The sequence below is a fragment of the Macaca thibetana genome, chromosome Y, assembly GCF_024542745.1.
Source record: "Macaca thibetana thibetana isolate TM-01 chromosome Y, ASM2454274v1, whole genome shotgun sequence".
Classification (NCBI taxonomy): Eukaryota; Metazoa; Chordata; class Mammalia; order Primates; family Cercopithecidae; genus Macaca; species Macaca thibetana.
In genome coordinates this window covers 10,968,079-10,991,490 of record NC_065599.1, presented here as the reverse complement: position 1 = coordinate 10,991,490, position 23,412 = coordinate 10,968,079, and the positions used below count along the sequence as shown (strand labels likewise).

Here is a 23,412-nt window from a genome sequence, read left to right as displayed (position 1 = left end):
GCCACCACGCCAAGCTAATGTTTTGTATTTTTAGTGGCGACAGGGTTTCACCATGTTGGCCAGGATGATCTCGATCTCCTGACCTCATGATCTGCCCACCTTGGCACCCCCAAAGTGCTGGGATTACAGGTGTGAGCCACTGTGCCTGGCCACAAGTATTTTATGCCCAACTTCTAGAATGGCTAACATTTGACTTTTAAAAAAGAAATTGTTTCGTTTTGAGATTCTCCAGAGGCACAAGATGGCTCTAGAGAATCCCAAAATGCTAAGAACTCAAAACAGTTTTAAGATACACTAAAAAGAGGATACAATTCTTTTCTTTGCAGATTGTATAGTGGAATACTTTTGAAGGCATTTTCTTCACTATCACACAATTAGCAATTTAAAAAACAATCTTTTACAAGTCTAAATTAAATTTCTATTCACAACTAATAAATTACAGTCATCAGTTTATCATATTTTACATTTTAGTTCAACCTCCTTCAAAATTTAAAGGTCACAGTTTACCAAACTGAAGAAGTGAATAACTCTCCTCAATAAATCTTAAAGTCTGATGAGAAATGACAAGATTTCTTTGATGAAATAAAATGGGAGGCAAGTCTCCCCACTCATCAATATATTTTAATGCCATATTTGCAAAATGGGAGTAACAACTACAGGTTCTTAAACGTGTATCTTAATAGCAAATAAAATGGTTAAATTGCAGTCACACACACAAACAGATTTTCTACAATTGGAAATCACTTAAAAATGAGGAAAAACATACCCATTCAAAATCTGACGTGAAAATAGCAAAAACTGACACAAGGCACCACATGGGTGAACCTTGAAAACGTTATACTGTGTGAAAAAGTCAGATGCAAGAGGCCAGATACAGAATGATCCCACATGTATGAAATGTTCAGGAAAGGCAAATAAATAGAGACCAAAACCAGATTAATGGTTGCTAAGGACTGGATGAAAGAGGTTGTGGAGAGTTACTGCTGGTGGATGCATGGCTTCTTTTGAGGACTGATAAAATGTGCTCTGGAACTAGAGAGAGGTGATCCCTGCACAACATGGTGAACCAAAGAGTAACAGAAACTGAAGTCCAAATAAGGAGTGTGTTGGCAGTCTTAGGATTGGAAATCGAGAAACAGATTCCAGAAGCATCTGACATTGTGTCGTGACCGACTATTTTGAGAGACAGTTTTTAAAGGGAACAAGAGAAAGTTGGTACTCATTAGGTTACTTAAACAACCTCTTATCTTAATTGGTAGTGAAGGGTTATCTTAGCAGTTCATGGGTTTCTACGCAACAGTCCTTGAATCAGGGGTTTGGGGAAAAAGTCAGTTTTCACTATAAAATCTTTTAAGAAGTGGCAGCAATTTTTGTCTGCAGAATCTGTAAGTACATTTTGCAGTCAGGCAGTTGCAAGATGGGTTTCAAAAACAAAATGTTATTGCTATGGTTAGCTCTTGTTTCCTTCGTTCACTGGTACTACTAAATCGTCCACTTTAAGAGGGATAAAGTCTTGTCGCATAGGAGCGAGGATGGAGAGCGGCGACGAGGCGGCTATCAAGAGGTACCGCGTCCACTTGCGCCCAGCCACACTGCAGGACGCCGCGCCGCCCCATTGCACCTGATACCCTGCGAGGTCGCGGGGGACTGCCCTCCACTGTGCGGCGCTTCTTGTCGCCAGTCATACGCCAGGGCCCCGAGGGACTCTAAATATCATTTCGGGGCTGCAGACTAAGGGGCGAGGAGGTGGCGGTGCCGCCTAGCCTTGTAGGATCCGTGATGGTGACTGAAGAGGAGGAGGTGTCGATGGGGAAGCCAGACCCCTGGCGGGGTTCCGGGAATGACGACCAAGAAAAGGAGCCCCTAGAGCGCGACCTCGACCGCTTCAGCTGAACCACTACCAGCTTCAGCCGCTTCACGCTGTGGTGCATGGAGGCCATCCCTGGCCCGGATGCCAAAGTGCCTGGGGCCTTAACTTGGTCAAGCCTCGCGGCAACGATTCACGCGCAGGTGCCCAAGGACACAACCAGAGCTTGAAATTCAAAGCCTCAAACCCTTCACAGCAGTAAATCAGCTCTTTACTTTGGAGCCACTGGATCCGTCACCCCAATAAAGGAGCTCTTCACAGCACACACACACACACACAAAACATAAAGTGGTGAATTTTATATTCTTTTTTTTTTTTTTTTTTTTTTTTTTTTTTTTTTTTTTTTTTTGAGACGGAGTCTCGCTCTGTCGCCCAGGCTGGAGTGCAGTGGCCGGATCTCAGCTCACTGCAAGCTCCGCCTCCCGGGTTCACGCCATTCTCCGGCCTCAGCCTCCTGAGTAGCTGGGACTACAGGCGCCCGCCACCTCGCCCGGCTAGTTTTTTGTATTTCTTAATAGAGACGGGGTTTCACCGTGTTAGCCAGGATGGTTTCGATCTCCTGACCTCGTGATCCGCCCGTCTCGGCCTCCCAAAGTGCTGGGATTACAGGCTTGAGCCACCGCGCCCGGCCTGAATTTTATATTCTTATATACATATGTCAGACTATCTATATATTTTTAAAAGGCAAAAAAGATCTCCCAGATGCTTATATTACTTGACGGTGTGTGTAAGGAGACTCACTCGGTGGCGGGCAGTCAACGAAATTTAAATAAAGACACAAAGTTTTATTATTTTTCTGTCTACAGATCCTAGGATAATGTGTGACATGTAGTAGGTTCTCAATATACTTCTCTGATACTTTAATTAATGAAATGTGTGAAAATACCTCAGGGTTCAGAAAAAGAAACTCAATCACTTAAAAAAAAAGGAAAAAAAAAAAGCATTGGTTCTCCCATAAAGTAACAATCCTTCCATGCAAAAATAAGGGTGCAGAGGGAGATTGAGAGCATTTAATTTACATGTATAATATAATATCAACACATTTTTATCTCTCAACCAGGCTAATAATTCACTCACTGTCTCTAGGGAACTGCATTAACAGTTCTTCCAATATTGGGCCTTTATATCAGCGGCTAATCATATGCTTCCTGAGCGCCTGAGTGATCCCAGTTTCTGGAACACTATTCCTTTCTCCCAAATTCAGTAAATAAAAAGTTAAAGCGCTATATTGTTTTATATGAGTATGATCTTTAAGATTCATTGATGACTATTTTTCAACAGTTGTTAAATATTTTTACATCAGTCAGGCCCACAAGCTATTATCTTAAGTGGTAGGAAATTAGCTGGTCCTGTCAATGTTAAATCCAAACTGGCTTAACCAAGAGCAAAAGTTGCCAAACTAAGGGATTTTTTTTTTTTTTTAATCTTAAGGCATGGTAAGAAAAATGTTCAAAAGACATTAGATTCAAATAATTTCACACAGATCCTGGTTCATTTTTACATCAGAATAAAAATAGATGAAAACTGAAGAATAGTAACTTAGATTGGTCCAATGCAATTAATTGCATTTGAGGTATATTAAGGTATCTTATACTCATTAAATACCCTTTGTAGCCCTAATTTAATTTCTATGGTGTATGCAAACAGAGATTAACACTGCATACAGAATAAATATACAAAATTTTATATGAATTTATTTTTCTCCTCATAAGATGTGCTTCGGTATTTCTTCAAATTCAGGGATGACTGCAACAAAAATGTGAATATTACTCCACTCCTTCTCTCTAATTTTATCTCAAGATATTCCCATCAAAGTACAAATATATGTGGTCATAAACCATCCCCCACAAATTGTATGCTAGACATAGTTGACTATTTTTAAGTCCAATTATGTGTTCATTTATCCTGCAGCTAGGCTATAGACTGTTTTTTGATGCCTAATGGTTGGCAGGTCACCAAAGACATAAACAATAAAAGAAAAGGTAAATTAAATGCACAACAGCAAAATTTAAAACTTTTGTGAGATGACACTTACAAATAAAAGGTGTAATAGAATAATGCTAAACTTAGAATTTGTAAACTGGTAATTAGTTTTGGGACTTTAGAGTCAAATGTCCTTTCAAGATGTTGGGTTTGTTTTGTTTGCTTGTTTTTTTATTTTAATCATGCTAAATTCATGGGCCATATTTTCAACATCTAATTCTCAAAGAGTTAGAATAGTCTTCTGATTTGGTAGATGGAAATTAATGCTCACTTTAATTGCTGGGTTCTACTCTTTTAAGACTTAGATAAATCATCTAGAAACTGATGCATTTAAACATGATCAATTTTATTGACATCTTTTTTTCCCAGGGATAATCTAATTATTTGCAGGTGGGAAGATTAAGTAAGGTGCAGTGGGAAACAGAAGGATCTCCTACCTGAGCCAAAGAACCTTACAAATGCCTATCTACTACACGTAAATTAAACTATAAGTAAACAAAATAGTTTACAACTTTAAAATAATGCTGCTGTTTTTTTTCTCTAACCTCACCTGAATGATTTTTCTTTTAATTTATTATTTTGATTTTTTCAAAATATAGGAAATTGCCTCTAAAAACAAGGTTTCAATCTTGGGAAGAAATTTCTCATAGACTGAAGCATTTTTTTTTTTTTTTCAAATCAGTTGTACCTAATGGTCTTAAAATCACATTGTGGCTAGCCAGGCCTGAAATAGGTAAACAGAAACAGATGGCATCCACAGTTTTCCTTTCTTCCTTGAAACAAAGAGGTAACTTCACTCTTTTCATTTACCTTCTGATGCACAAGTATGAGCTTCTCTTTTGAGTTCTTCTAATCAGCTTAGATACTACATGTTATAGCTTGTTTCTCTCTATAAAATGAAGGTCACTTTTAATCTTTTCCAGGGTCTTCCTTCAGTTCCTTTTTGTCCAAGGCTAACTACACTCCTCTTTGTCTAGTGAGCCAGCAGCTGTTTGACCAAGAACCACTTTAGGAAACAGTTTTTAAAGATACCTCATGAAAGCATTCTGTTGTACCCTTCCATATATTATTTTTTTCTCAGTCTGTTGTATTAAGATTAGAGATTGCTTTCTTTTTGTTAATGCTTTGAAATATTTTGTTTAGTGACCAAAGCCTTGGTCAAATTATGAATAGTTCTATTTTTTTTTTCTGAAAAATAATGTTCCTTTAGTGATTTATACTTAAGATATATTATTATTTAACTGTCATACATTTCACAAATACTTTCCTAATTTTGGACTTAAAATGGCATTTATCCTCTTTATTTTTTAATCTTCAAAACAATAATATAACAATGATTATTATAATTTGTGCTTCTATTTTTGCCTTGTTTGAATGATGATGGCTTTAGTATCTTACTGCTAAAAAATGTTGCTAGTTTGTAAAATAGCCTTTTTGCAGAAACCTGCAGCAAGAATCCAATAACAACAACAGGAAAAACCTGGGGAATTCTGGGCTTTTCAAATTTTTGTATTACCTAGCAATTATGTGTTATTTGAAATTTGATTAGAAAGAGGCTAAAACAATTGTTTGAGTCTGGTGATTCAAAAGTGGTAAGTCTTTGATCTATGATGGTTAGTAGTTTGTATTTTGTGGTAAAAACAATACTTTCCATTTTCAAATAATTTTAATTGTTACAAATTATTATAAGTATATTGTAATTAGTTTTTACTGCCACTCTCATAGCTTTGGTTGTATCTAATTTCTCATTCCTTTTTTCTTTCTTTGTTTTGTTTTTTGAGTTAGAGTCTTGCTCTGTTGCCCAGGCTGGAGTACAGTGGCATAATCTCGGCTCACTGCAAGCTCCGCCTCCCGGGTTCATGCCATTCTCCTGCCTCAGTGTTCTCAGTAGCTGGGACTACAGGCGCCCACCCCCACACCCGGTTGATTTTTTGTATTTTTAGTAGAGACGGGATTTCACTGTGTTAGCCAGGATGGTCTCGATCACCTGACCTTGTGATCTCCCCACCTCGGCCTCCCAAAGTGCTGGGATTACAGGTGTGTGCCACCGCACCCGACCCTAATTTCTCATTTCTAATGTCACTTACATTTGCTTTATTATATTTTTATTTAATCTAAACCAGCAAGAAGGTACTTAATATTGCAAGCTTTTAAAAGAAATAGGGCTGCTGCTTCTTTTGCTAATCCTCTCTTTGAAATTCCTTTTTGCTTTTTGGGGGAAGTTATTTCTACTCAAATCTTGTTCAGGTCAGAATGAAGCTACAGATGAAGAACATGAAAAGTTGTTGGTTAAAATAAAATTATAACTAGGCTGGTTTACGGTTAGTAATTTCTTTTCATGCTCCACTTAAATGTTTTTACCCTAAAGTAATGATGTAGGAGAAGTCTAAAGCAATGGGATTAATATACATGTCCCAGTGCAAATTTGATTCATGAAACTCTTTGTTATTTTTGGCTGCACGTACATTGTTACAATTGTGATGCAAGATGAATATTTTGCATCTTTCAAAATCTTACATCAGTAGGGAGTTGTCCCCAACCTAGGAGAAAGAAAAAGTAATGTATTTTTCTCACCTGTCAACAAAGCCCATAGGTGACACACTATGATGAAAGACAGATAAACAAGAGAATAGCACTCACATTTATTTAGTAAATGTTTTACGTCACATGAGAACCTTCAAAAATGAAGACCCCAAAAAACAGAAAGCTATGTGTTTTTACTTAAGTTTGATGAAGTGGACAGGTGTGCAGAAGTACAACTGGACAAAAGAAGCCCAATCTAATGGTAATCAATGGGGAACTTAGCAAGGCCTGTGTGTTTAGATTCTGGGCCTCTCTGTACCATCAGCTCCTTTCTTTTGGGTATAGGGAGGGCCCCTTTGGAATGCGGGTCTTAGGACCTGCTCTTCTTCAAAAAGACCATATATATGCAAAGCAACTCCTAAATGCAGAAGGAACCTAGAAACCAAAGAAGGGGGCAGACAAATCCAGTTTGTCAGTGTGGGATGACTTACTGGGGAAACTTACAGAAAAAAATGTGGCCTTGGGTACCCACTAGACAGGTGTTTATTTGCATCGCAATCTCCCATACCCATGGCTTGTATCTTGGGGAAAAAAGAATACATGCTCAGGAAGGAATGTGTAGTTGGCTGCAGGCATGACAGCCTATAATTTCTACAATAACAAGGGTTGTTTGGGAGGAAACTTAAAAATGAATAGATATTTCTACATAAAGAGTAATACAACTAGACATTTTGGAGGTATTTCTAGACTCAGTGTTAGCCAAACAGATTCACATTTTAAACTAAAGTCATTCTTGTCCCCACACTCTGTCCCACTAATTCAATGTCATGTGCTGACCTCTTCTGAGATGGTCCCTGAAACTTTAGAAGGAGGCATCCAGAGCCAGACATAGTATTAATAAATTTATTTTCTAGTTGCAAGAAAAGGCCACAATGGCAATGTAAACAATAACAAGAATTATTAACAGCTTTTGCCATTGTTAGCCCCCAGAACTAAACCAAGGAGAAAGCCAGTGGGAGAAAGGGAGAGTAGGGTCAAGCATTGCAGTTATCTGGCTTTGCATGTCTTGCAGGGTTACCATTATGCTGTCAGAATTATCTGGAATATATACACAGCATTCAGTTCTAATAATCTGCTGCGTAGGTTCTCTATTGTGCAGCAGTTAAGATATCTAATGCTGTGCAATTTCGCCAAACGGTGTATACATGAGGGATATTTTAGAGTTCTTTCAAGAAATACTTTGGAAGCCTGCTGAATACTTTGAGAGCCTGCTGAATATTCTTAGTGGGAGCTTCTACATATCATTAATAGGTCATGTCTTTAATGTCTAAAGATGGTGCTAAATTATCATTCCAATGAAAAATAGCTCTTGTCTAGCTATTAATCACATGTAGGAGATTAGCAGGTCTGCCAACTAAATTTGTTCATCATCCTTGGACCTATGGAGAACCTAAAGTGTAGCATTCTAGCCATCCTTGTAGTACCCAAAGACAGAGATTAGATTCATTCACATAACTATTCAGTACCATTTGGAGCACACCAGTTTAAGCCGGATCATGAGGACTAGTCTGTAGCAAGTGAGTGCATGGCCTTCAGGATTACAATATATTGACACTGCTCCCGGAGTAAGATGGCTTACGAGTTATGGATATGGTTCCCTTGTTCTTAACATAGGGGCACCAACTGACTTAACTGCCCTGCAGTTGGTGTCACCCAAATTTGAAGAAAACTCTATTTATGGGAAGACCTATGAGATTTCATAATAAAAACTATTACTTTAGAATTTTAGAATATAGGGTAGGATAGGCTAGCTATTATACTTTTTTTTTTTTTTGAGGTGGAGTCTTGCTCTGTTACCAGGCTGGGGTGCAGTGGCGTGATCTCAGCTCACTGCAACCTCCGCCTCACAAGTTCAAATGATTCTCCTGCCTCAGTCACTTCAATAGCTGGGATTATAGGCACACACCACCATGTCCAGCTAATTTTTGTATTTTTAGTGGAGACACAGTTTCACCTTGTTGGCCAGGATGATCTCGATCTGTTCACATTGTGGATCCACTTGCCTCAGCCTCTCAAAGTGCTGGGATTACAGGTGTGACCCACAGTGCCCAGCCTATTATACATTCTTACGTGGCATTTATTGAGCTGCATCTTATCAGTAGGTCAATTAATCACATCATCCCTTGTCATATCAGCTAATGTGCTGTTCTAATGTTCAGCAGCTTTAATGAATGTTTAAGGGTTGTCCATCATTTCCCTCCATAGACAGTGCCCATCAAGGCAGACCAGAAGTGTTGAGAAAGGTAACAAAATGCAAACCCAGCTGGCCTCTTCTGTAGGCTGTCAGTATAATGTTGAGCACTCTGTGGGAAGACGTTCATTTCTCCTTTCATAGGTCAGAGGAGTAAGAAGAACAGAAGATTATGGGCAGAAATAGAAGTGTTTTGTGGTACTTGGCACAACAGTTCTTTCCCATCAAACAAAATGACAGTAGAATCTTTATCTCAGGTATTATTAGAATATGGGCGCCTGAGAATTATGGGCTGGGAGCACATACTGAGCATTTTGCCTGAGGGGTTAAGGTATCTGGTGTTGTCTGTAAGCAACATCAAAAGACCATGTTAAACAGCTCACCAAAGGTGCTGTATTCTGGTGTATTGGCATGTGGAACATTTTGGCCCAGACTCCAACTAGATCAATGGAGAGCACTTTAGCTGCCCGGGGGATTCCTTACTTTCTGACAAGAAATACACTATCTAACCTGGGGGAAGTTGCCAGTCCAATCCTTATTCAATTGTCCCACCTCTTGGCTCAAAATCTTGGGGAATCCTAAATAACATTTGCCATTGACCTTTTACCAGCTCTGGTAGAAATACGTCTCCTCAGATCTTTTTCACAAGTATTGATGAACTTTTTTCTGGGGTGGTCCCAAGTCATTGGTATGATGCCAGCTCTGTGTTTGTTTTGACTGAATTAAGATTTCTCAGTTGGGCACCATGGCTCACACCTGTAATCCCAGCACTTTGGGAGGCCGAGGCGAGTGGATCACCTGGTCAGGAGTTCAAGACCAGCCTGGCCAACAGGGTGAAACCCCCTCTCTAAAAATACACAAATAAGCCGGGTGTGGTGGCATGCACCTGTAATCCCAGCCCCTCAGGAGGCTGAGGCAGGAGAATTGCTTGAACCTGGGCAGTGGTTGCAGTGAGCCAAGATCATGCCATTATACTTTAGCCTGGGAGACAGAGCGAGACTCCGTCTCAAAAAAAAAGAAAAAAAAAAAAAAAAAAAAAAGGAAACACATAAATGATTTCTCATGACCTGAGGCAAAACCATCACCTACCCATGCAAGGTATCGGATTGCGTAACTGTTTGCAGTTGTATTTTCAAAATAGCATTCTTTTCTTTTCTTCTCTCTCTCTCTTTTTTTTTTTTTTCCTAGTAAGACAGTGTCTCACTCTGTCACAAAGGCCGGAGTGCAGGCTCACCACACCTTGACCTCCAGACTCAAGAAATCCTCTCATCTCAGCTTCCCAAGCAGCTGGGATCACAGGCTGTGGCCATGATGCCTGGCTAGTTTTTGTGTTTTCTATAGAGACAGTGTTTCACTATGTTGCCCAGACTAATCTTAAATTCCTGAGCTTACATGATCCTCCTGGCTTCCCAAAGTGCTGGGAACACAGATATGAGCCACCACTCCCAACTTTCTAAAGTAAAAAGAGTTACAGTGAGTTAAGATTAATTTGTTATTGATTAACAATTACATTTAGTGGCCAGGCCCAGTGACTAATGCCTATAATCAATCCTAGCGCTTTGGGAGCCCGAGGCAGGCAGATCACTTGAGGTCAGGAGTTGAAGACCAGCCTGGCCAACATGGTGAAACCCTGTCTCTACTAAAAGCACAAAAATTAGCTGGGCATGCTGGCTTACACCTGTAATCCCAGCTACTTGGGAGACTGAGGCAGGAGAATCACTTGAACCTGGGAGGCAGAGGTTGCAGTTAGATGAGATGGCGTCACTGCAATCCAGCCTGGGTGACAGAGCAAGACTTGTCTCAAAATAAATAAATAAACATAAAACTAGTGTAGCCTAAGGGTTTGTGAAGCATACAGTGTTATACAATAGGGTCCTGAGCCTTCACCTGCACTCACTACTCACTCACTGGCTCATCCAGAGCAACATCCAGCCCAGCAAGCAAGCACTAATCACGGCAAGTAGCCTACCTGTATAGGTGTACTACTTTTTTAATGTTTTATACTATATTTTTTACTGTATATTTTCCATGTTTACACACAAATACTCACCATTGGTTTACAACTGCCAACAGGATTTCTTGCAGTAACTTGCTCTACAGGTTTGTAGTCTAGAAGTGACAGGGTCTACCATATAGCCTAGGTGTGTAATAGGCTACACCGTCTAAGTTTCTGTAAATACACTTCATCATGAGCTTACAATGAGGAAATTACCTAATGATGTATTTCTCAGAAGGTATCCCCATCATTAAGTGATTGATGCAGGACTATAGCTTAAATGTGAATTCATTTGAAGTAGGCTGCATGATTAGCAGTTTGATAACTGGATTGTCTTTTTTTCTTGTTAAAACACACACACGTGCACACACACACATACACTCCTGTTTGATAAAAGCCTTCTCGCTGGCTGAGTGTGGTGGTTCACGCCTATAATCCCAGCACTTTGGGGGACCAAGGCAGGCAATCATGAGGGCAGAAGTTCGAAACCAGCGTGGCCAACATGGTGAAACCCTGTCTCTACTAAAAATACAAAAATTAGCTAGGCGTGGGTGCACACACCTGTAATCCCAGCTACTTGGGAGGCTGAGGTAGGAGAATTGCTTGAACCTGGGAGGCAGAGGTTGCAGTGAGCCAAAATTGCACCACTGCACTCCAGTCTGGGTGACAGAGCCAGACTCATCTCAAAAAACAAACAAAAACAAAAACCAAAAAACTGTCTCTGTCTGTATTTTGTCTGGGTTCACCGTTTCTTATTTGAAATGCTTATAAATTCATTGTGTGATTTTGTTTTGCTCTGTTGAAGTAAGTAAAATGTGGACAGGAATCTCTGAAATAAAAATGTTTTATTTGGGAAGTAACACTTGCAGTCTGGTGCCTACACTCAGACAATGTTGTCGTCAGTATGTCTGATGAACAAACACAAGCTTTAAGGTTTTATAAAAGAAAAGAGAGCGTGTGCATTGTTCCTTGAGAAAGTTCACTGGCACTATTCAGGTTTTGGGGAGGTTGGAAGTGAGCTGATGGTGGTGCATAAAACTAGTCTTAGATTTTTAGCAAGTTGTTTCAGAGCCAGGCTAGTTGAAAGGTACATTCTTGGAACAATGTTTTGTTGCTGTTGTTGTTTTGAGAGAGACTCTAGCTCTGTAGCCAGGCTGGAGTGCAGTGGCATGATCTCGGCTCACTGCAACCTCCACCTCCCAGGTATAAACGATTCTCATGACTCAGTCTCCCAAATAGCTGGGATTACAGGCAAACACCACCACACCTGGCTAATTTTTGTAATTTTGGTAGAGACAGGGTTTCACCATGTTAGCCAGGCTGGTCTCAAACTCCTGGCTTCAAGTGATCTGCCAGCCTTGTCTTCCCAAAGTGCTGGGATTATAGACGTGAGCCATCAAAGCCAGTCTGGAGCAATGTTATATAACCTGACTGTTTCCTCAGCCATTATGACCCCACAAACCCCAGCCTTTCAACTCTGTTTCAGTTGGCTATCACAAGAGTGACCCAACTTGTATAATCAACTTTTACATTTTTACATTTTTACATTTTGATTAAGACCTTTCTCTGAAAGCATTGCTTATCAATCATTTTGAAGTTAGGCTTAATTATCCATTAGTATCTGGATGGACCTGTCCTGGTCGCTTCTCTGTCATGTTGAGGGGAACATTATGGAGATCATATTTGAGGCCAGAAGGGAACATTTTCTCAAGTAAATTTGTCTGGAGTCCAGCATCAAGTCTGTCTTATTAGTACATAAGCATCAGCAACTGTCTCAAAGTGTTGCATTAACTTTATCTTTTTTTTTTCCTTTTTTTGAGATAGCGTTTCACTCTTATTGCCTAGACTGGAGTGCAATAGCACAATCTCGGCTCACTGTAGCCTGCACCTCCGAGATTCAAGTGATTCTCCTGCTTCAGCCTCTCAAGTAGTTGGGATTACAGGCATAAGCCACCATACCCAGCTTATTTTTTGTGTTTACTAGAAACAGTTTCACCGTGTGGTCAAGCTGGTCTCAAACTCCTGACCTCAGCTGATCTACCCTCCTTAGCCTCCCAAAGTGCTAGAATTACAAGCGTGAGCCACTGCACCCAAGAACTTTATCTTTGTAGGAGAGTTGGGTTTACAAGGATTAGACAGGCAATAAAAACAAAGTTTAAAAAATATAATATAAAAAGAATTAATAGTAATATTATAAATGTAGTTTGTTTAATGGTTTTAAACTAAGAGCCTAAGCCTAAGAGCAAAAAACCAGACAAATCAAAAGCCTGTGGGGTAAACTGGATGAGGTCTGTGGTAGTTGTTTAGTAGATCTTACGGCTAGATTGACTTAAAGCAAAGAACACCAGCTTTATAAAAAGAGACCACTAGTATAATTTGAACAAAAAGTTGTGATATTGATATTTTCAGTTGGCCACTAGGTGGACTAAAAGGATTCCTTATGCCAGGTTTTATCAAATTACCTGTAGCAGTTACTGACTGGAAATTTTTAATTACAGCACTATCCTGCCAAATGAAGAAGAAGGTAACATTAGGGGGGTGATAGTCTCATTCTGATTTGGAGTCTTATTCTGATGTCTTAGGAAATGCTCTGTAAGGTGTGGGAAAATGTCAACTTCTTATCTTGTCTTGAATGTCTCTGCTGACGGTATTGGGTGGTTTGGTAAACTCTTGGTGCAGCTCATGCAAATTATTCCTTTTGTGATTTGCTGCCTCATATATCATGCACAAGACTTGTTTTTTTAAAAATACGTGTCTGGGCCAGGCACAGTGGTTCACGCCTGTAATCCCAGCACTTTGGGAGGCCAAGGCCAGCAGATCACCGGAGGTCCAGAGTTTGAGACCAGTCTGACCAACATGGAGAAACCCCACCTCTATGAAAAATACAAAATTAGCTGGACGCGGAGGCTCATGCCTGTAATCCCAGTTACTTGGGAGGCTGAGGCAGGAGAATCTCTTGAAACTGAGAGGCCAAGGTTGTGATGAGCCAAGATTGCCCTTTGCACACCACACTGGGCAACAACAGCAAAACTCCATCTCAAAAAAAAAAAAAAAAGAAATATATGTATATATATATATAATCAGCTTATAAGACTTCAGGAACACTGCAATTTCTGTTTCAGTGTTTTATGGAATGAATGTGGATTGGAGGGCCCTAGACAATGTACACAGCTACAATCTAGTAAGAGGTGCTTTTTTTCTTCTTTTTACATTTTCATATCGGACTATAAGGTTAAAAACTTATTGAGGCTAAAAACCCAAACCAAGGCAGACTTCAGATTTTGCTTACAGCTTTAGAGATCATAAACCTGACAAGAAGTGACAGTTTTTATTTACGTGTTGCAAGACTCTCAAAGTCACACATTTTATGTATACTTTTATATGGAATTGTACTCAAATGTATAACCCATGTTTTCAATTGTATTCTGCTACAAAGAGAGAGCACATTTTTATTAGACTTATGCAAATAACCATATTTCCATAAGAATATTCATAAATAGTTTTGAAATTTTGGAGAATCGAAACAGAAAAGGGAAAAGAAAATATTTTTATCTTTGTTAATGAAAGCATACTTTACCAAATTGTAAAAAGTTATGGATAGGTTAAGATAGAAATTTCTTTAAAAAGACAAAACATTCGAGTAAAGGATCACTGGCCCGGCGCGGTGGCTCAAGCCTGTAATCCCAGCACTTTGGGAGGCCGAGACGGGCGGATCACGAGGTCAGGAGATCGAGACCAGCCTGGCTAACACAGTGAAACCCTGTCTCTACTAAAAAATACAAAAAAATTAGCCGGGCGAGGTGGCGGGTGCCTGTAGTCCCACCTACTTGAGAGGCTGAGGCAGAAGAATGGTGTGAACCTGGGAGGTGGAGTTTGCAGTGAGCCGAGGTCAGGCCACTGCACTCCAGCCTGGGCGACTGAGCGAGACTCCATCTCAAAAAAAAAAAAAAAAAAAAAAAAAAAAAAATTTCCCTAGACCAATGCCCTGGAGAATCTCCCCAATGTTTTCTTCTAGTAGTTTCATGGCTTGAGATCTTAGATTTAAGTCTTCAATACATTTTGATTTGATTTTTGTTTATGGTGAGAAACAGGAGCCTACTTTCATTTTTATGCATATGAATATTCAGTTTTCCCTGCACTTTTATCAAAGAGACTTTCCTTTCCCCAATGTATGTTCTTAACACCTTTGTCAAAAATGAATTCACTGCAGACATATGGATTTGTTTCTGGTACTCTCTTCTGTTCCATTGATCTATGTGTCTGTTTTTATGCCAGTACCATGCTGTTTGGTTATTATAGCTCTGCTGAATAACTGCAAGTCAAGTAATGTGATTCCTCCAGTTTTGTTCTGTTTGCTCGGAATGGCATCGGCTGTTTTGGGTCTTTTATGGTTTCATACAAATTTAAGAAACATTTTTGTTTTATTGTTGTTAAGAGTGTCAGTATTTTGATAGGGATTTCATTGAATCTGTGGATTCCTTCGGGTAGTATGGATATTTCAACAATTTAACAAGATGGATTCTTCTAATCCATGAACATGGAATGCCTTTCCATTTGTGTGTGTGTGTGCGCCCGTGTGTATGTGTGTATCTGTGTCTGTCTGTGTGTGTTCTTTAATTTCCTGCATCAGTATTTTATAATTCTCATTGTACAGGTGTTTTACTTCTCTGAGTAAGATTATTCCTAGGGATTTTATTTTATTTTTTATTTTTTTGAGACAGAGTTTTACTCTGTCACCCTGACAGAGTGAGTGCAGTGGTACAATCTTAGCTCAGTACAACCTCCACCTCCTGGGTTCAAGTGGTTCTCCTGACTCAGCCTCCTGAGTAGCTGGGAATATAGGTACCTGCCACTACACCTAGCTAATATTTGTATTTTTAGTAGAGATGGGGTTTCACCATGTTGGCCAGGCTGGTCTTGAGCTCCCAACCTCAGGTGATCCACCTATCTCGGCCTTCCAAAGTACTGGGATTACAGGTGTGAGCCACTGTGCCCCACCAACATTTTTAGTCTTAAAATTTTTAAAGTAAAATACTGGTTACCAGAGGCTTATTGGTGGGGAGGACCGGGGAAATGCCAATCAAAGAGCACATAATTTTTAAGTTAGGCAGGAGGAATAAGTTTAAGAGATCTATTGTACAACATGGTGACTATAGTTAATAACCAATTTCATGCTTGAAAATTGTGAAGAGAAAACCTAACTCAACAACACATTTAAAAGATTGTTCATCATGTCCAAGTGTAATTTATCTAAGGGATGCAAGGATGGTTCAATGTATGCAAATCAATCAATGTAATACATCTTACCAACAAGATGAAAAACAACCCTCTCCAAATTATACAATCTTTTCAATTGATGCTGAAAAGTATTTGATAAAATATGCCTTCTCTTTATGACAAAAATCATCAAAAAACTTGCTATGGAAGGAACATAGCTCAACACAATAAAAGCCATATATGACAGACCCACAACTAGTATCATACTGGACAGAGAAAAACTTAAAATCTTTTCTCTAAGATCTGAAACAAGATGAGATGAAAGACAAGACAAACATGCCCACTTTCATCACTGTTATTCAACATCATACTGGAGGCCCTAGCTAGCACAACCAGACAAGAGAAATAATGAAGGCCATCCAAACTGAAAAGAAAGGAGTCAATTTTTTTTTTTTTGCAGATGATATAATGGAAAAAACTAACACCTGCATCAAAAGACTATTACAACTGATAAGCAAATTTAGTAAAGTTACAGGGTACAAAATCAACAAGCAATAATCAGTAGCATTTCTACATTCCAACAGCAAGAAATTGGAGAAAACAAAAACCGAGAAAGTGATTTTCACACCAAATTTCACTTGTGTCCATGTGAAGAGACCACCAAACAGGCTTTGTGTGAGCAACAAGGCTGTTTATTTCACCTAGGTGCAGGTAGGCTGAGTCCGAAAAGAGAGTCAGTGACGGGAGACACAGGGTGGGAGTTGGGGTGACGCGTTTTATAGGATTGGGTAGGTAGTGGAAAATTACAGTCAAAGGGGGTTGTTCTCTGGCGGGCAGAGGCAGAGGACACAAGGTGCTCAGTAGGGGAGCTTTGGAGCCAGGATGAGCCAGGATGGGCCAGGCAAAGGAATTTCACAAGGTAATGTCATCAGTTAAGACAGGAACAGGCCATTTTAGCTTGGGCTGAGAGGCCTGACAGTAATTCCATTTATGACAGTCACAAATAAAATAAAATACGTAGGACCTAGTGTGGTGGCTCATGCCTGTAATCCCAGCACTTTAGGAGGCCAAATTTGGGGATCACTTGAGGTCAGGAGTTCAAGACCAGCCTAGCCAACAGGGAAAAACCCCATCTCTACTAAAAACACATCTCTACTAAAAATTAACCTGGTGTGGTGGCACATGCCTGTAGTCCCAGCTACTCGGGAGGCTAAGGTGGAAGGATTGCTTGAACCCAGGAGGCAAAGGTTACAGTGAGCCAGATCATGCCATTGCACTCCAGCTTGAGAGACAGAGAAAGACTCCATCTAAAAACAACAAACAAACACTGAAAATATTAATGCACAAAATAATTGTATGCAAGCATGAGGTATAATGTGACATTTTTGCTGTATGTATATATGTTGAATGTATAAATCAAGCTAATTAGGTAAGCACATTTAAAGTATATTATTTTTAGCAATTTTGAAATATACATTACTCACGGTAGTCACCATATCATACAATTGAGATGTAAAACTCATCTCCACTGACTTATCAAAACTTTGGCCAACTCCTTCCCATTCTTCTTTCCACCCATCTCTCCCAGTCCCTGGTAACCATCCCTTTACTCTCCACTTCCATAAGTTCAAACTTTTCAGATTCTACATATAAGTGATAACATGTGGTATTTCTATTTCTGTGCCTTGCTTATTTCACGTAACATAAACTCCCTTTGGGTTCATACACATTGTCACAAATGGAAAGATTTCCTTCTGTTTCAAGGCTGAATAGTATTATACTGTTCATTTATACCACATTTTCTTCATTTCTTCATGTGTTGATGAGCACTTAGGATGATTCTATATCTTGGCTGTTGTGAATAATGCTGCAATGAACATGAGACTGCAGATCTTCAACATACTGATTTCATTCTTTGGAGATATATCTAGGAAGGAGCTTGCTGGATTATATTGTGGTTCTATTTTTAATTCATTGAGATACGTCTATACAGCTTTCCAAAGTGGCTATACTAATTTATATTCCCACCAAGAGTATACAAGGGTTTTCTTTCCTCAACATCATCACCAACATGTTGGTAATATCTCAGTGTAGTTTTAATTTGTGTTTCCCTGATTATCAGGATTAGTGACTTAAAGCATATTTTCAGATATGCTGGCTTTTTTTTTTCTCTTGACATAGAGAACCTGATGTGAAGATAAAATCCAAGGCTGGTGTATGCAGCCACAGCCAAGGAATAGCAGCAAGCACAAGATGCCAAAGAGAAATGTAATGGATTCTCTCCTAGAGCCTCTGTAAGGAGCATAGTCCTGCCAACACCTTTATTTCCATCCTGAGATACTGATGTGTGAATTTTTTTATCATGTGGAACTGTGAAAAAATACATTTTATGTTGTTGTCTGCCACCAAGTTTGTGGTCACTTATTACAGCAAACACAAGAATCTATATATCCTCATAAGTATTTTCCTGTATGTAACTCCTTGTTTATTTCGCAGAAGTACCAGGCATTGATGATCCATACATAAATAAATAAATAGGTCCTGCATGTTTCCCTGCTCCTTTATAGAAAAGCCCAACACCTAGTTTCTAAACATATGGAATAATACCACAGTGATCCAAGTACTAAGGAATGAGAGGAGAGTTTTGGTTTTTGTTTTGTTTTGTTTCTGTTTTTGTTTTTGAGACAGAGTCTTGCTCTGTCGTCTAGGCTGCAGTACAATAGTGTGATCTTGGCTCACTGCAACATCTGCCTCCCAGGTTCAAGCAATTCTCCAGCCTCAGCCTCCCAAGTAGCTGGGATTACAGGCATGCACCACCATGCCTGGCTAATTTTTGTATTTTTAGTAGAGATGGGGTTTCACCATCTTGGTCAGGCTGGTCTCAAACTCCTGAATTCAGATGATCCGCCTGCCTTGGCCTCCCAAAGTAATGGGATTGCAGGCATGAGCCACCATGCCTGGTCAAGTTTTTGCTTTTAAGTCAACCTTAGGGAGTTTGGGAAGTGCCACTAAAAGATAATCACTAATATTTGAGCAGAGGAGGAAGTCATATTATATTCTAGGAGTGATAACAATCACATGCTTATGGTTCCCTGTGATTGAGAATCACTCTATTTCCCAGTGTAAATTTGGAGGACCCACATAATATAAGTTCTGCAAGCTTCACATTTTGTAAATCAAATATCAATTAACATTTCACACTGTATTTATTGATGGAACTTAAGCAAGAAAACAAATTATCAGAAGTAAGTTCTTCTGTGTTATTTTAACTGGCTCTTAGACAAACAAAAACCCCATCCACAGTTATGATAACAAGTCCTACAATACACAGTTGCATTTTAGAAAGTAACAAATTTAATCTTATCTCTTTGAGTTCAAAAACCTTTAAGAGTAACCAAGTTTGTATTCCACCACTTTGTGTTAACAAGGTGAATAGACAACATTTACTTACAGTTTTGTCACATGTTGTTAATATCAGAGGTCAGTGTTATGCATATCACTCTACTGTTTTTTTTTATGGATTTATTAGGCACACCGTAAAAGTTAGAAGATAAAAGATGTCATTTTAAATTGTGACAAAGTAGCAAATGTAAGTAGCCAGGCTTGCTTATTCTGCTTGCCTGCAGAAGTTTACGAAGCCCCTCACATAGTGACAGAGTGCAGCCCTCTGGAAGAATGCCCTGAAAATGATAAGCAGGACAGGTTTCTATGTCTGTTGCATGAATCACTGTATATTTAGAAAAGATAAGTCTAATGACCCTGACCATTGCCTCTTCCTGTATATAAGATACAGGAATTCATGATTGTATGTCTATAATCTATAACCAGATGTGCCTTTGCACCCAAACTTTTGATGATATTTTGCTCTAGTGGCAACTTTTATTAAAAAATTAGATAAAATTTCTGAGCACATGCGGATGCTCCACCACCTGGGTATGGTGGTGGCTCTTGGTTGAATTACTGTGTTGGAGTAATCTAACAAAAACTTTCCAAAAGACTTTCCTGGGTTGTAATTCTCAGTAAAACTATGAATAACATTAACTTTAATTATTTGAAAGCTTGATTTTCTTCTTTTTAGTTAAAAGTTACCCTGCTATGTGATTCTCTCAAAACATTCATTATGTTTTGCAGGAGAAAAATAGCCTAAATATTAGGAAATGGTAAATAATAAGCATCACTTATCATATAATTTCAAAAGGTATTATAAAAGACTTATATTTTCTAGAATATTTTATATGCTAGCATTACTAGACTGGGTTTGATGGGAATGGATTTCTTGATGATTGGACAGGTATTGGACATTAACTTTTGATTTTTGTGAATACGTTATGTTTTCAAATGAGTTTATTTTCCAGTTAATTTTTAACTTAAATAACATATGCATTTTTTTGATAACTGCAAATTATGCACAATGGAATCTTTCCTGGGGAAACAAGTAAATGTGTACAAAGATGTAATATGCTTATAGAGTTTTTTTTTTTTTTTTGAGACGGAGTCTTGCTCTGTCGTCCAGGCTGGAGTGCAGTGGCCAGATCTCAGCTCACTGCAAGCTCCGCCTCCCGGGTTCCCGCCATTCTCCTGCCTCAGCCTCCGGAGTAGCTGGGACTACAGGCGCCCGCCACCTCGCCCGGCTAGTTTTTTGTATTTTTTTAGTAGAGACGGGGTTTCACCATGTTAGCTAGGATGGTCTTGATCTTGTGACCTCGTGATCCGCCCGTCTCGGCCTCCCAAAGTAGAGTTGTTCTTAATAGAAACAGGGGAAGTAAACCTAAATATCTATAAGCGGAGATGTTAATTTTATTATATCTAAATCCATATAATTTACATAAAATTTACACAAACATTAATGAAGAGACAGTTATACTACCCTACATGTAATCTGTAAATACATTTGCAGATTGATGTCTTTTCAAGTCAGGGATGTCACCGTTTCACTTTAAAATGAGAAAAGAGATAAGTAAATAGAGTTTCAGACCAGCAGACTAACTTTGATATGAGAAAAAAGAAAAATGGAAGGCAGACAGGAGGGTTAGAAGTAAGAAATCATCAAATAAATAGTTATGAAAGATACCCAGAATTAAATACGAGTTTATATATTGAGAATGGTTTCGGCCGGGCGCGGTGGCTCAAGCCTGTAATCCCAGCACTTTGGGAGGCCGAGACGGGCGGATCACGAGGTCAGGAGATCGAGACCATCCTGGGGAACACGGTGAAACCCCGTCTCTACTAAAAAATACAAAAAACTAGCCGGGCGAGGTGGCGGGCGCCTGTAGTCCCAGCTACTCGGGAGGCTGAGGCAGGAGAATGGCGTAAACCCAGGAGGCGGAGCTTGCAGTGAGCGAAGATCGCGCCACTGCACTCCAGCCTGGGTGACAGAGCCAGACTCCGTCTCAAAAAAAAAAAAAAAAAAAAAAAAAAAAAAAAGAGAATGGTTTCTCTGACAAGAAATGTGGGCAGAAATGCTCCACAAAATGAGATTGTAAGCCATAACAGAGCTATTATAATGCAGGATTCTGGATTCAATTTGGAAAACAGTTGAAGTAGTTTTAACATGCATAGGATGGATGTGCAGAAGGTGTTAATAGGATTTCCTTTCAAAAGATTACATTGAAGTCCCTATGTGAGGCTATACAAAAAAATACAGTTACATGTCTGAATAGTTAGGGCTATCTGAACAAATTTCACAGAGAACTGGGCCAAAGAATAAGCCTTGACACAGGGAAAGGAAGCACACATATGCAGACACACACACACACGTATGTAATGCTATCTAGCAGTGAATACAGTTTACAGTTATAATCATGTAAAAACTGAGATTTATGTATATTCTTTTTTTTAAGGTTTTTACTGTTATTTCTTTTTCTAGCTGTTTACTTTCTTGTATAATTTTGTATTTGTAATTTTTTTTAAGATGGAATCTTACTCTATTGCCCAGGCTGGAGTGCAGTGGTACAATCTAGCAATCTTAAAAGATTCCTGAATAAGTAGTTGTGACTAATTCACCTCTTTAAAGGTTTGTTTTTACATTGCAGAAGGTAGATGGAACCTAAGACTGTGGAGGCATTCCAGGAGTTTTAAGCATCAGATGCCCCTTTTCTCCATGGAGACAGTTCCCAAAAAGAAACTATTTAGTTTGGAGAGTATAAAGCTTTCTTTCCTTCTCAAAAGAGATTAAATGGACAGAGTGTATGTATACATAAGTCAAGTTCAAAACTTCTGGGTTCCTCATCTACAGCAGAGACCATGGCTTGTGTAGAGTGACATGAAGCTAGCTCTCATCACTTTTCCTCAGAAAATGAGAGAATTGGAGTAAATGGGATCTGGAACAGTTACTGCAGCAAGTTGGTGATAGTTAATACATTCTCTTCTCCAGGAGTCTGCTTTCAGGATAATATGAATAAATGTAGATATTAAAAATGTATCGCTCATATTCTGGTATGTTTCAATATACTAAAGAATATATGTGCATGAACCTCAGAGCCTCAGAACTTTGGCTCTGAGGTTTGGTAATGTATGTGTACATGGAGCTAAGTCCAACAAAAACACAGGGGAAGGAAACACACACATACACACACATAATGCTGTCTAGCAGTGACTACAGTTTACGCAGTCATAATCATGTAAAAACTGAGATTTACATATGTCTGTTTTTTGAAAGGTATTTTACTACTATTTCTTTTTCCAGCTGTTTACTTTCCTGTGTAATTTTGTATTTGTAATTTTTTTGAGATGGAGTCTTGCTCTGTTGCCCAGGCTGGAGTGCAGTGGCACAATCTCTGCTTACTGCAACATCCACCTCCTGGGTTCAAGCGATTCTCCTGACTCAGCCACCTGAGTAGCTGGGATTACAGGCACATGCCATCATGCCTGGATAGTTTTTGTAATTCTAGTAGAGATGGGGTTTCACCATGTTGGCCTGGCTGGTCTTGAACTCCTAGTCTCATGTGATCCACCATAGCCTCCCAAAGTGCTGGGATTACAGGAATGAGCCACTGCACCTGGCCCTGAAATTCTTGTATTTTCCCAAATAGACCCTTTGCTTGAAAAGTCATCTCTTTATATCTTATTTATGTTTTTAAAATTTATTTTATTTAAAAAACTGGATGTTCCTTTGTCACCTAGGCTGGAGTGCAATGGCAGGTCCATAGCTCACTGCAACTTGAAACTCCTGGGCTCAAGCAATCCTCTTGCCTTAGTCTTTCAAAGCACTGGGATTACAGGTATGAGCCACCATGCCCACGTATCTCTTCACATTTTCATTTCATGTTAATTTTCTGTTATCAAAGAACGTAAAATGTCTCCACAGATGAAGTCACTTTTGATCTTTCACTCTTTGTGGCTAAGACAATGCACAGGTTTTCAATGGCAGCCTCATCAATTAGGACCACCTACTTTATGATCCTGGTTCTTGCTGTCATCTTTGAGACTGAGAAGTTGCAAATGGAACAACAGCAACAATGGCAGCAGCAGCAGATACTTCTCCAGCTTTACAGCATTGTAAAGACGAATTTGTTCTGTCAGGGGCTCTACATTTACTTTCTGGAAAGACCTAGATTGTGACTGCTGTTTTTGGGT

The 23,412-nt window shown here is 39.3% G+C and overlaps 1 protein-coding gene and 1 pseudogene across 1 annotated transcript in view; both read left to right on the top strand.

The window, feature by feature from the left end:
* Positions 1-23,412, top strand: part of RPS4Y1 (ribosomal protein S4 Y-linked 1) — a 381,935-nt gene that overhangs the window by 317,062 nt on the left and 41,461 nt on the right. The window lies entirely within an intron of this gene.
* On the top strand, positions 511-2,130 carry LOC126947122 (ribonuclease H2 subunit C-like; annotated as a pseudogene).